The sequence below is a fragment of the Lolium rigidum genome, chromosome 5, assembly GCF_022539505.1.
Source record: "Lolium rigidum isolate FL_2022 chromosome 5, APGP_CSIRO_Lrig_0.1, whole genome shotgun sequence".
In the NCBI taxonomy this organism is placed as follows: Eukaryota; Viridiplantae; Streptophyta; class Magnoliopsida; order Poales; family Poaceae; genus Lolium; species Lolium rigidum.
The window spans coordinates 220956165-220962249 of NC_061512.1; positions in this window are offsets into that span (position 1 = coordinate 220956165).

Here is a 6085-nt window from a genome sequence, read left to right on the forward strand (position 1 = left end):
AGGAAGTTACAGCATTGAAAGAGGGCACAAGAAAGCAAATTAAAACAATATTTAAGCCTAACATGCCGCGGAATCTTGTAGCGCAATAGGGGCATAGGAAAGATAAAACCAGCTAAAACTTCGAAATTCTCAACTTATTATTAAGATGGGAAATGCTTCTCCTTCATACAATTTTCAGAGTACATGAACAAACTCGTCACAGGCACATACATGTTATCATTACTCAATATATAACACGCATTAGCCAAAGGGAAGCAAATCAAAGTAGTTGTCGTTATTTTCACTCATCAAGCGTAGGAGTATATCATAATAAAATTTACTATATGGCAATTCAAAATACTATCATTATAATCATCATACAGGAGGCATATTATATCAATACAATTCCGGACAAAGAGATCAATTAATGAATTTCCCTGCTTTAAATTCCATAGTATTAATGGTAGCTGCCATATTAAGGCTAGCATGTAAATAAAGGGTTCCATAGGCCTTTTATTTCGCATTAAACCATCCACTCAGTTTGAAATAGTTAAAAAGCTTCTCTGGCTAGATGTTTTCCTTGTTTACTAGTGTAAAATCAAGAAACAAAAAAGAAAAATCGCAGATCTGTTGGCAATGCTGCGGCGATCAAGGATTGTTGTGCTCGCCAGTGTCATTCTGCACGTCAAACATTGATGGGGTAAGAACGTTCGCCAGCAGCACTAAAGTGACAGGCAGAAATGACAACACGGGATGAAAGGCCAATCTATTGCTCACTAGTGACTAGTCCATCATGCCGCCACGGGGTATTGAATTTTGATATTAAAATAATTTCATTTCTTCATTTAACATGGTAATATAAATATATATTTTTATAGTTTTTTCATCTTCATATTGACTCATGAAAAGCACATGCTTTATTCATAGGAAAACATATGAGAGGGCACAAAATTAAATCCAAGCGAAAGAATATGGCATTAGAAGTAACTAAAGAAACCAAACACCATGCAGTTCGACATCTTTCTGCCGCTTAAAGTGTATAATAACAGGCCCTCGATCACCTCCAATCGAACGAGCAGGCAAAATAGTTACACCGTCAGCCATTAATACTCTATAAATGCCATCATAGCATTATTTGTTTTCAATTGCCAAATATCTATAGCTCAAATTAACTGCGGGAACAGCAGAACAGTAGCGAACATTACATTTTCATTGACGAGCGTATCTGCGTCACACCGCAGCATAAGAAGATATCGGAATTAAATTATTGCCGTCAGCAATGAACACGCCAACATGGGCCAGCTTTTCGCAGCGCAATTACCATCATAGAGCCGGATGCGTCCACCGCATAGCGCAAGATGACTTGTAGCCTCAAATATGGGTATCAGCCGGCATTCAGATACTCACTAGCCAGCGGGAACAGCATACCGGTCGTTAACACTTCTGAATGTTCAGATAGACCACATGACCAAATCGTTTCTAAATGATGAAATGGCATCAATACCACACAGCATTTTCAGAAAGAGAGAGCAACAAATAGAAACATGAGGCTGAAAATCAACGCAAAACATGGTGATCATATTTAGTCATATTTGTAGCAGAAATCTCAGAATGGTAGTTATCAAAGGATGTTAATTGGCCTTTCACCATGTTTAAGAATATTACCGACGATTTGGCACCGGAAGAGCACTGTCGCTACGACCGCCAGTCACAGCCTGGTGATCTAATACAAATCTGACGTACTGCAGCTTAATGTAACAATCACATCAGCTCTGACAATTCAATAACCGTTACCATATCCCATAAACAGCAGTAATAGCCAGCATAGTTTCGTTTAACTTATCAGCGGAAAATGACACAGAGAGTACCACCAGCTTACTGCTCGGCGTAGCTCCATGAAATGAGATTCAATTTCAAACACACTCAGCGGTAAATAGTTAAACAGGGCATGCAGATTAAGTGTTGGGATAACATATTATTGAGAATTTTCAAAGACACCAGACGATGCAGCTTGTGAGTAAATAAAGGCTTTAAGTCAGCCATTGCGCCGTTGCGGGATCGCATCAGAAAAGCCATACTGTTGGGGCTCAGTCATTATATATAGATATTGGCAGGTTCATACACCAAGAATATAACGTGGCCAGCAGTTAATGTTAAACAAGATTTTGAATCCATCCAGTCATTGCGGGTACATATTCCTGGCCTGATATCATAAAATAAACGATAAGCCGTATAAAACAGTCGTTACGCACGGGCATGGACAAAGCAGCAAAATCATCGTACGATAAAGCGCATGGGTCTGATTGGCATAATGTGTAAGATTGGGCGGTGTAATGATCGATTGCCTGATTCACGGTTACCAGCATCGACGCCACAGTTGAAGGAAATCGCTCTTCAGCACATCGTGCGTTTGAAGTTTCAGATCGTTATGCCAATAAAGGCACCGGAGCAATAAAGATAACAAACAAATAATAATAAAAAACCAAATCATAGGAATTTCTTCAACCGATTTGCAGAATGAAAACAGAATCGATGTTCTTCAATTGCTCAGCTTCGCAGTTGTCAGCTGATACCACAGGCGCTGGTGATTGCAGGCGATAACGATACCGCCGGCGTCTCAAACGACGAAAGAGCTTTCGTCTGCGGCGAGCTGCGAGGCGGCGGTTTCTCGGGGAGTGAAGCGCTTGATTTTTAAGTCGGCGGATGTAGTCCGCCGCAGTCGTCACGGGCTTGGGACGCTCGATGCAGCGACTGATTAATTCATTGCGATGTGATGGAATTACCACGCATCTAAACAGCGTGACTCCGGGGCGGAGAGTCGCTGACGATCGTTCGAATCGCCAGCGAGCGGAATATTCCGCGAGTTCGTCTTCCCGACGATCGATCGGGCCAACGGTACGGGCCGCCGTAAATAGCGCACAGGTCACAGCGGGAAATGTTCAAGAAGATGACGCACCAGTTAGGGGATACGCGCGTGAAATGAATACTCTTCTTTACCAGCCTGAAACACACTTTTTCATCCTCGCGCAAGCTCAAAAAACCAGTGACACCAGGCGACAGTTGAGCCTGTCGCCAGATTGCGCTGCTTTTGCATACTCGCTTCGTCACTAATCACCTGGCGGAGAGCCGCTATGCTGCTGGTCGGGACGTAGGGTGAGTACCTTACCTTCTGAACGCCGTAAAAAGCCATACGCAAAGTTTACTAGTTGTTGCAAAGTTGTAATAAATAAAGAAAGCTTTCTTGCACAACCCAGTTTGTCGGCCGTGTAGTTATGTCAAAAAGATTTCTCCGGGGAAAGCAAATTCCTGGCATCACGCATTATAGTTCTAACAGCCACATTACCAGTGCAGTTCGTTCGGCGCAATATAGCTTTGTATTGTAAGCAGCGATGATACTTGTTTAGCAACGCCATCGTAGTGCAGCTGTCGGCCAGCTGATTTAAACATGCGCCATAACAATAACAAGCGCTCAGCATTGTTAAAGTTCAGACTACCAGCATCACTCAACATTGATCACATAAATAAATAAGTTCTCTCTGCGCCACATATACTGTTCTACACGAACACCATCGTTGCGTAGGGCCATACTCAATGCCAAAGCCCACCGGGCAATCGTTTTACCAGCATAATTGCACTAACCAGATAAAGCATACCTTTGAAGACATGAATAAATCATCAACATATCATAATACTGCGTTGTTTCATCGTCATCATTATCATAATAAAGAGTAGCACATAGATCAATAGCTGTGGATCTTCAGCAAAGCACCATCGATTAAGGCCATGACAGTTGTCGGCACTTTCGCCCATTTAAACAGAGTTCTTCCACAGGAAGATCGTCTCCCAGATCCGCTTTCAGCGATAGCGCGTCGAAGGTTTTTCGCATCGCGGGTTTTTCGCGATTTAAAGATTTAGGTCGCAGGTGCTTTAAGAGGCGAGTCGAGTCGACAACACATATGGGCGCCAGCCAGTACGCGTCACTGGCTCCTCGCGGATCTCCTGGTGTTCGAAGCTCGGGTGGAATTTAAGATGCCGGGCGTTGATTAATTCGGTGAATAGTTTTACTTCAGCTGAATCAAAAACGGGAAGAAAATTAAGAATATTGACGCAAGATATCTTCAATAGAAATAGTTCCCGAAAACGATAAACAACAGGTGCAAGAAACATATATTGCGTTAGATACAAAGCTTTCAACACTTTCCTCGAAAATAAGACCGCTATATTGCCAATTGCATCTTCCGAAGGATCATTCACCGGCGCCACTGCTCGCATGGCCTTCAATACCATAGTTATAGCCAGATGAAATAACATAAAGTAATACTTAAATATGAAATATATCAATGAATACGTAATAGTGATGTAAATGACGCATCATCGGTTGGATTCCATGGCTCGTCATCTTGGCATCGCATCTCCTCGACCGTTCTTCATCAGCCAACGATATCTGAGGGCACGTAGCACATTGTGTTTTCCGACATTGAATGTGCCGGATCAGTTTGCTGTTGTAGCTTGGCTGGCTTCACGTTCGTGCAGTCGAATTATCGCGTCACGTCGCCGTTCTGCGTTCAACATCGGTGAGTGGCACGGAAGGAAAGAGGTCATCGGGTCGGTAAGTCGACATTGAATGTTACGTAGTTGCGATACAGGTGAATGGTTATTTATTCATCTTGCAAATTATTCAACGCATCTGATAAGAGAAACTTTGACAGGTGACCGGCGATCATCGCCACGGACTAATACCGCCATCTTGACGCGTTGCCGCGCGCCAAGACACGTGATCCGGGTGATGTGCCGGCAAGGTGTGATGCGACAACGAAGTCGCCAAAGTCGCAAATATGTGAAGTACGCGCAGTTTGCTGGCGCGCGCATCGACTGCGGATTTCGGCGCCAACGCGGAATCCCGCACAACACGTCAAAATATTTTCCGCTGAGGTTGTCGCGCTTCGTCAAACAAAGGATCGCAGCGGCGGAGAATGATGTTGTTTGCAGCAATAAGCTGTATTTCAGATGTTATCGGACCGGGTCCACAGCTTCACAGTGGTGTCTCTCCAATAAGACAAATAGCATGTTAAGCATGCTTTGGGAAATTGACAATAGAGATGGTCATATGAGTTATCATGATGACTACTATGAGATTTACTTTAGTATTACGCATCTATGTCAGTTACCTTCACCAGCATTCTCCGCCATAAGTTAAACAACAATAAATTGCATAGCTGCACGTAACACAAATACCTAGACAAAAGCAATATGCGCCCAGGGAAGCAACACCTAGGGGTTGTCACCCTGCATTCAATGGAGACATGGTCACGAGTCACAAGTGACAATCTGCCGGGAAGTTTCCATTTCAGCATGTAAGAATATAAATAACACAGCAGCGATAGATCAATAACAATTTGACATATTATTAACGGACCCTAACAAACGCAACATGGGCATTACAGTCAGATGACTATGATAGTGTTCACAAGACCTAACACGATACACTAGAGAAGAAGACAACCAGTCTAGCCACAGCATGGACCCGCAGTCCGCGATTTAGTCCTGCCGTGAGCGGCACTGGTGTAGAGCCTCCCCGCGGATGACCGGGCAAAGTGCGCTGAACCCCTGAAGTGTGGGCTGACGGCGCCATAACTTTCTTCGCATCGCGGTTTTCTGGGCATTATTTTTCACGAGCAATGTGCAGTTTTAAAGGGGCAGAGTCGGGGCGAAGGGCAGCAGCCAGGGTGGGCTTGCTGGCGTGGGCCGCCGCCTCTCTTCTTCGGCTGCCGCAGCCAGCCCGCGGGAAGGGAAGACCCGCGGGCTTATCCACCCCGAGAATACCGGGATTTTCGAAACAAACAAGAACAGAACTACGCCGAATATCTGTTAATAGCACCTAAATGCATCAAAATGATGTAAAGTGTATATAAAACATGTGAGTATTGTCATAAAACTGGGTGGAATATAAGAAATATAGATACATTGGAGACGATCGCTACTCCCTGCTTGTCTTACTTTTCTAGTAGGTGATACGCCTCCGACGTATCGATAATTTCTTGTGTTCCATGCCACATTATTGATGTTATCTACATGTTTTATGCAACACTTTATGTCATATTCGGGC